At 43.2% G+C, this 9,104-nt stretch overlaps 1 protein-coding gene across 1 annotated transcript in view; it reads right to left on the reverse strand.

The window, feature by feature from the left end:
- SLCO3A1 (solute carrier organic anion transporter family member 3A1) overlaps positions 1–8,089 on the reverse strand; it is a 212,638-nt gene extending 204,549 nt beyond the window's left edge. Inside the window, exon 1 of the mRNA XM_044980960.1 lies at positions 7,959–8,089. The gene's annotated coding sequence lies outside the window, so the exon portion shown is untranslated. The remainder of the gene's footprint in view (positions 1–7,958) is intronic.
- Positions 8,090–9,104: the final 1,015 nt, after the last annotated feature.

A 9,104-nucleotide genomic window follows, 5' to 3' on the forward strand; every position in this document is an offset into this window, starting at 1 on the left:
ACTGTATAGCGCTTCTACCATTACAGATCACATTCCTTCTCCGTCCAGCATCAAAACCTGAGCTCCTGCTTTGCTCGAAGGGCATACCTTTCAAGTTTGAGTGTGCATTCTCATATTCTGTCATGGTTTCTTACCTATTAATTCCCCAACCACTGGTATGTGGACCAGGCGTTACTGGAAATTCTGGTTTGAGGATAGTACTTGCATTTGGAAATTCTGCTTGTTGGGCTTTTTGTATGGATAGCTGGGCAGTGGCCTGTGACATAAAAGTCAGCATGGATGATTTGGTAAACCCTTCTAGCCTTCAGTTCTATGGGGATATAGGATAAATGCCGTAAAAAGTGCCTAAATGACTCAGGAACACAAGTCCCATTTTCAAAAGTGATATAGGCACTGATTGAAAGAGTCACTTTTGAAAATGGGTCTTGGTGCTTTTGAAAATGTTCCTCGTCATCAATCAGGGCATACGATAACCACTCACTGACTTAAAGTAGTGGGGGGATGTCTTCATTTTTCATTTGAAAAATTGCCTTTTTGAAAAACTGGGAGGGTTGCAAAAGTCAATGAGCAATTAATAACTAGTCAAACTATTGCAACCATATTTAAAATAATTAATTTTATTTCTCTTTATATTGAAAAAAGGTCTGTTTCAAACACAAAAAATGCTTACGTTGTTTTCATTTTAAACTAGTTTTTCCATTCCTTGACCAGCCCTCCATTCAGGTTAGTCCATATAGTTGCCTAGTACAGGGTTCAATGATTAAACAAAGAACAATCACCTTCCTCTGAAGTGTGCAACAAGCCACTGTTGGGGCAGGATATCAGAGGAGATGGACCATGGGTCTAACAATTGTATTCATCCTCCTTAATAAGAGAGGGTGAGAAGCTTCAATGCCTGGAATCAGGGAAGGGAGAGTCTTAGGTATCCTTGGAGTGTCACAAAAGATTTCTATGTTAACATTTCAAATTGAGAAGGCAGATGCACTGACACATCTATGACAAAGAGAACAGCTTCCTAAGGAATCCAAGTTTCATACCGATTGCCTGAGACTTTTGGCTGGATTGCAGGGCATTTTTATTCCAGCAAATGGCAGACATCAAGTACTCTGTCCTCCAGAGACAGTGCACCTGATTCTCTTCTCATTTATAGTTGTTTTCAAGCATTATATAACTCCATTGACTTACTGTGAAATTGCTCTGGTGTTAAGCAAAAGAATTAAATTCATTATATTTTCAGTCAGATACATCAATAGCCCTGGAATTCCCTTTTCCAGGTTCCCATAAATCTGTTGCATTGAAATATTTTAGCAGAGAATACATTGCAATTCATCTGTCTTGCTGAAATGTATTCTACTTATACTGATATTTTAGTAAGATATGTCATGTTCCCAGACTTCCAGGCCAGAAGAAACCATTCTGATCTAATCTGACTTCCTGCATAATACAAGCCAATAATTTCTACATCAGCCTAATAACTCCTATTTGAGCTTTAGCATCTCTTTAGAAAGATATCCAATCTTGATTTAAAGATTTCAAGTGATGAAGATCCACCACAACCCTACCCTAGGTAAATTGTTCACCACAATCCAACCCTAAGTAAGTTGTTCAGTTCTAATGGTTAATCACCCTCACTTAAAAATTTGCACTTTATTTCTGTCTAATTTGTTTAGCTTCAGCTTCCAAACAGATCTCATTATTCCTTGTCTGCTAGAACAGTGTTTCCCAAACTTGGGACGCCGCTTGTTTAGGGAAAGCCCCTGGCGGGCTGGGCCGGTTTGTTTACCTGCCGCATCTGCAGGTCCGGCAGATCGCAGCTCCCACTGGCCATGCTTCACTGCTCCAGGCCAATGGGAGCTGCCTGGAGCAGCGAACCACGGCCAGTGGGAGCTGCGATCAGCCCGGACCTGTGGATGCGGCAGGTAAACAAATCGGCCCGGCCCGCCAGGGGCTTTCCCTAAACAAGCGGCGTCCCAAGTTTGGGAAACACTTGCTAGAGTAAAGAACTGTCTATCAGTAGTTTCCTCTCCATACAGGTACTTGTAAAACTGATCATGTCACCTCTTAACCGTCTCTTGAATAAATCAAATAGATTTAAGTTTCCTTAGTCTCTCACTATAAGGTGTGTTTTCCAGACATTGATTCATACTTGTAGCTCTTTTCGGCTATTTATCAGTAGTCTGATTGAAGAATTACACCTTTGTTGTAGGCTATTTTAGGCTCTAATCTTTTCCCATTCCTAAAATCAGCAGCTATTGTTCACATCATCAAGCAAACATTTTCCTCATTTCTAGCCACATCTTTACCAGTTGATAAAGATTTTATAAGATAGGACTAACAGTCTATCTCAGGAATGTATATAGTCCCCCCTTTACAATAACATCTGAACACTTCACAGAGGGGTTGTGAGGGTAAATACATTAAAAGTCATGAGGCACTGTTACCCCCATTTTATAGATGGGGAACGGAGGTGCAGAGAGACTTAAGTGACTTGTCCAAGGTTACACACACAGCTTCTGGGAAAACAGGAACTGAATCTGAGTCTCGGTGTAGACAGAGTCATATTGTAGACAAGCCCTGAGTCTAACCACTGGATGAACCTTCCTCTCTGGCTAAACACCTTTCTTTGAGTTTCATTCACAAATAGCAACCATAAGTTTTTGCAATAAACTAGAGAATCTAAAATATTCGTAGCAAAGTAGCCAAGGGCCAGACATTTAAGTCATATCAAATATTTTCAGGAATCTGCTTCCACCAAAGTTTTATTATAGATTATAAATTACTTTAATATAAGCCTCCAAAAAGCAATCAAATTGTGATTTCCCCCTCACTGAATAATGACATAAATTTAAAATTTTATTGATGGCAAGGAAAGAAAATATTGCATGTCTCCATAATATGTTCTCCTTTTTATAAAAAAGGGAAAATGATTCGTTAAGTAAGAATCTCCTGATATGGTGTGTGATTGGGACATAGGGTGACCAGACGTCCCGATAAATTAGGTGTTTGTCCTCAAAGATAGGTCAGGATGCAATTTGTCCCAATATTTTGCTCCGTCAGCAGCACTCAGCTTTTTTTTTTTGTCCTCCACTGGCAGAACCCCCTCCCTCCCCATGTGTCCCGATATTTTCTCCCTCTCATCTGGTCACCCTACATTGGGACAGCATTTCCTGTCTAGCTCCTGATAGTGTGTGCAGATCTACACCATTGACATCCATAGAAAACTACTGGTTAAGAGTTTCAAGGAGCCCTTTGATTTCTCTTTGGTGTTAAGCTGGAAGCCAGCTCTATAATAAATCTTGACTTCCCCATCATGCTTTGCTTCAGGAAAATACAAAGTAACCATTGATGCCTATGTTGTTCATTAATACGTTTATAAGCTTGGTGAAAAACATACATATAGAACACAGAACTAATAAAGAAAGCTAATTCTGTCTTTTAATGATCACCGCCTCCCCATCACGAGAATACTTTTCTGTGCACATAATTCCAATAAAGCCAACGGAGCAAGGATATGGGGGAGACTAAGCTTTGGACATTTTGCCCATTTGTTTCTTGAGGAAAAAAGTTTCTTTCTTTAAAGGTGAAGTGAGATTATCATCATCTGCTGAGGCCCAAATGGGTTGAAAGGAAGGAGGAAGAAGAATGGGAAGGTGGCTCAAAGGGTTTGAACAGGCACCCAAGCTTTCCAGGATTTCTGCAATATGCCACACCCTGAGAGCTTCACCATCAGAACCTGCCAAAGCACCGAGCAGATGAAATACTTCACATTTCTCCTTTACCTTCCATCAAGAGGCAGTAATTCACAAAGACACTGCTCCCCGAGGTCACTAGTGGGGAAATTGAGGCACAGATTAAGTGACTTGCCCAGTGTCACACCCCGAGATAGTGGCAATACTAGGAATAGAACTCAGAAGATCCAGTTCCCAGCTCAATTATTTTCTATATACACCTCCATTGAGCTAACAGTAGTAGTACTAGGGTTGTAATTAAGCCTGAGTAGGTCACCTTTAACCTCAGCTCGATCATTTCTTTAAAATGGGGGCCGTCACAAACAGGCCTCTGTGTAAATTAAATCTGTAAATTCCAAGCCAGACATGGCCTGGGTGAAAGTGGGATTTTGTGCTGTCTCCTGTCATTTGCTCACTCCCGCCCTCCACAGCTCTACCCTGTGTTATTTGCTCCTCCTAAAGGGCGTCCTGTAGGCTCAGTCCTCTGCCATGCCCTACAATTCTTTGCTTCATTCTGCTTCTAAAGCAAGTATTGCCATGGGTGTTGCAAAGGATTCTGGGGCACCTATAACCCAGAGGTGGACACTGCAGAGGATTGAGCAGAAGTGGATGCAGGCCCCAAAAAGCTGTTCAGAACTGTCCAGTTAGCAGCTGATTGCAGTGACAACCCGCCAATGCCCTCTTGAGGTGTGGGGCCATAGGTAGCCTTCTGCATAGCTTGTGCCTCAGGTCAACCCTGGTTCATTACAAAGCACGCCAAGATCTCTCTTCCCTACCAGGGCATCAAGTTGTAGAGCGATGGTCCCCAAACTCTTGACCTCACACCCCTCCACCCTATCAATGCCCTGACCGCCTCCCCTCCCCCCCGCCCACCACGGTTAGGAGCTGGAGGCCAAGGCTGGGGCCAGACTCACGTCCATGGCTGGGGCTGTGACTGGGAGCAGAGCCTCAGGTGGGCTGCGATTGGGGCTGCGGCCTGGAGCCAGGGGCTGAGGCCAGAGCTGCAGTTGTGAGCAGGGCCGGGAGTGGAGCCACAGCCAGGAGCCAGGGCAGAGCGGCACTCCCTCCTCGCCCCTAATGGGGATTGTCCCAGGCTCCTCCGCACCCCCTCCGAATGTCCCTTCATGCTCCCATAGAGAAGCATGCCCCCCAGTTGGGGGACCACGGTTGTAGAGGCTAAAAACTCTGCCCCTCTCCCGCAAGTTCATACATCAACAGTAGCTGTCACCATTAATACAGACTTCAGAACTCACACCTAGCAGGCAATTGTATTAATAGCAGGAGGTGGAACGCAGAACAGCTTGCGAGTCCCCTGCAGAGGGGAAGGGAGTGAGCACCTCCTTTAGCTGCAGGGTGACCAGATAGCTCTGAAGTTACACAGGAAACTAGTCTGTACCATCAAGTGCCATCCCGGCAGTCCCATTCAGAGTCATATTTACAGACCTCAGACTGACATTTTAAGCTTCAGCACCTCAATGGGATAAGATACGCCGCACACTACACTAGAGAAGGGATAGGGCGGAAGGGCTCCTGGTGTCCTAGGCGCCGCCTCAGGAGGCAGCTCAGGAGAGCAAAGAGAGGAGTTCAGTTTGACTGCTGCAGTGCTAGGACTCTCAAAGGGGACAAGTCTATGCATGGGGGGGAAGTTTGCTAGAAATTCCAACTAGGCAGAGTACACTGCTGCAAGCACAGGCTACCTCTTTTCCAAGGCTTCTTGGCCTACTGCTCCTGGTAGCTCTGGCAGTATTGTATAGGCAGAACGGAACTGATGAGCCTTATGCTGCTCTTATTTCAACTGGTATAAACCAGCAACAGCTCCATCAACGTCAGTGGAGATTCCCCAGTGCGCTGAGAGCCAGGCCCAATGGCACTACTCAGATGGTGCATTTCTTTTCCTGTGCAACTTGTTACGTAGAGGCTGAGTTTAGCTCAGCATGAGCCATTTGGATGGAGAGAAAAGCCTCACATGGTGTGAGGTTTGCTCTTTCAAAATGCATTTACAGGTACCATAAATCGCATCTGCTTAATATCTCCCCACCCTGCAAAGTCCCACGTGGTATATTTGTATGGAAGAACAATGTCATGTTAAGTAAATAAGGGATAATTTCAGAAATGGTTCAAAGCTTGGAACTAAACTCCCCCTCCTACACAAAACAAGCCCCTCAACACCCACCCCGCCCCCGCAATGCTAGATGAAAGCCTTCCATCATGACTTGGACAGAAGTTATATTCTGCAATTCTCTGATGCAAAATCTTGTGGAGGAGTCTGCCCCCGTAAGGTGGTGACAGAGAATGATTTTAATTACTTGCCAGTGCAGAATGCATGTGTGATTAAGGCACACATCTGGTTAAAGAGTTGCAAGGAAGTCCAGTGAATTGACTACAACAGAGATGGTGATGGGGAGTCAGCTTTACATTGCAGTGACTTGTGGATCAGCAACAATAATTACAGGGCACCAACGACATGCTAACTTTCTTAATACAATTGCTTTTTATACAGATGTCAGACTTGATCACATTACTATTTTGAGTTCTGCCAGAGACTTGGGCTCATTAAAAAGGCATTTCCTACAGACTGATTAGGTGCCCAGTTCCTTTCCCCTAGATGATGAAAGGCTGGAGAGCATCTCACTAAAACTAAAAAGTGGAAAATTAAGAAAGACCTCCGTTTAACAAGAGGTACAAGTTCACCTTGAAGTCTCCCACTTAGCAAGAGGTCATAAAATAGGAGAGAGTCACAAATGAAAGAACTGGATGACAGTCTACATTTACACAGTATAAACCTAGCTCCGAACCCATAACTAATCAGGGCCCAAACCTGTAAGGTGCTGAGTAACCTCGGCTTCCATTGACTCCAGTGGGAGAGGAGGGCACATTGCATTTTGCAGGAGGCCCTCAGCACCTCACAAGATCAGGCCCCAAATGGAAGCCAGAGTAACTTTTGGATTAAATCAATGTGACCTAACAAATACAGGATAATTGCAGCATACCTGCAAATATTGACATTGGCCTTACATTGTATTTAATGGGAGAGGTCATTTGCAGATTCAGAAATTGCAGAGCAAGGTACATAACTAGACAGTAGACCACAGCTTTCCATCCTCTTAATCAACATTTCATAAAGGAAATTATAATCCAAACTATAAATCAATATTCAATAAAAACAGTTGCTTAATTGCTTTCTTGTAAAGGAAGAGAGCTGGAAGCTCTAATGCTAGAAAATGATTCTATCGTTGTCTGTCATTATTAGACCCATTTATAGAAGGGGAGCCAGAAGCATGTATTGGACATAGAGCAAAGATAAATAACTAGCAGTACTGCAGTATACATGTTGGAAAATAAAATGGGATTAAATGCTAGTTTAGTTCAAAGGGGTTTTACAAGGATACATTTCTTTGTGTTTTGAAGCACTTTAGAGACAGAGCTTAAAGCCTTCCCAGTGACACGAGCTCAGTGCAGTTGTGGTGCTCAGATTCATGTGCACTTACAAAGCCAGGACAATACTGGTAATAGATATAGATTTCTACATAGCTAGTCTTCTACTTACTGCTGTAATAGCACTTTGGCTGTGTTCTCATCCAATCTTATTAGCAAAGCTGCACCAGGCCTAGTCAGCACCTGAATGGGGGGGTATGTTTCCCTCAAAGTCAGTCCCAAACTAGTTTTCCAGATAGTTGGGAGTGCAAGGGTAGTGGTGGTGTGACCTTGCTGATGAGAATTCAAACCAAGGTCTTTCACTTAATGATGCCATGACACTTTGTGTCCCAAATACTAGCCCTAGCATGTCAGGAGCTCTTTGTGCATTCATAGAATATCAGGGTTGGAAGGGACATCAGCAGATCATCTACTTCAACCCTCTGCTCAAAGCAGGACCAATCCCCAATTTTTGCTCCAGATCTCTAAATGGCCCCCTCAAGAATTGAGCTCACAACCTTGGATTGAGCAGGCCCATGCTCAAACTACTGAGCTGCATTGTAGCTCCCTACTTTGTTTCTTTGCTTTCAACTGGATACAGAACAGTTAAAGTCATGTAAAGACACCTAAGTGTTGTCAGACAACTGCTTCTTCCCCCATATAGGTTAATACATTTCAGCATTAAGGGAAGTAAACTCCTCTATAAGTAAGTTGAAAGTACTTTGGGATAATCAGGGATAGAAGGCAATTGAAAGCAGGTGGAGTTCCCACTCTGTTATGAATAGGATATACACACTCTAAAAAAGCCAAGCTTACCCTTTCTTGAGGGTTGTTTGTGTTAGTAAGAAACAACAGCAGCTCATCATAAACCTACACCTTCTCCCAACACACTTAGCGGCTGCTAATACCAGCACTTTCTCTGCAGTACTTCTCTGGTCTTACTGTCCACCCTCAAACTGGCTTCAAACCTCTTATAATCTGGTTTGAGCTAATTGAATGCACATGCTAACATGACTCAGCAACCATTACTGAGCCCACATGTTCAAGCACCTGATAACAGGATGACTTCAGAGAGGAATCCAGTGCTGGGTCCTAGAGTCTGCTAACATCTTACAGAGTTACATAATTGCAAAATACATTACTGCACTATGGTCATCATTTGGTTAAATCCGCAAATTGCATGCAGGACTGGACTGTTAAAAACAATGTGAAGACTTGTACTGCATAAATAAACAGCAGGAAAATATGTCTTTTTTATTTTTGGTTCACAACAAAAAAGCAGTCTGAGCCTTAGGTCTAATGGTTTTGGTCATGACATAATTTGCCTATTAGGCAAACATAGGGAATAGTTTTGTTTTTTTAAAGACTTCTTTGCAATTGTAGCAACTCCCTAGAGGGCTAGAACTCAAGACCTATATTATTATAGTGCAGAAAGCTAACATATGAGCTAAAGGAGCAACTCCATGAAGAGATCACTATTAGGCTATCATCTTATGTGGACCAGCCACTAGACCAGGCTACACATAAAACACATTAAACCAGTAGGTTACATTCAGATAACACAAAGACAACCATGGTTGGCTGCTCTTAGTAGGAGAGTGAGTGACCAATATAATTGAAACCCTATTAGACCAAATTTATCCCTGCTGTAACTCACGTGAGGGCAGAGCAACAGGATGAATTTGGCCCCATTATGTCTACCAGTTAGTAGCCAGACAACCTGCTGGTGGGGTTCCCCATTTGTTGGTAGGATCTGCTGTCTACATATTACTGCTACAGAGATATGAGTTAGATTCCCTGGGATGCAAAACCAGTAGTTCTACCAAGTAATCACTCTGGCTCAACCAGTAGGAGATTGGTCAACTTTTTTTCTGCTTTTTAACAACATTGCTTACGTGCATATGACTAAGTCCCAAAATCCATGGAATTTTGCCTGAGCAATGTCTAAGGGAAAACAGAGCC

The sequence above is a fragment of the Mauremys mutica genome, chromosome 11, assembly GCF_020497125.1.
Source record: "Mauremys mutica isolate MM-2020 ecotype Southern chromosome 11, ASM2049712v1, whole genome shotgun sequence".
In the NCBI taxonomy this organism is placed as follows: Eukaryota; Metazoa; Chordata; order Testudines; family Geoemydidae; genus Mauremys; species Mauremys mutica.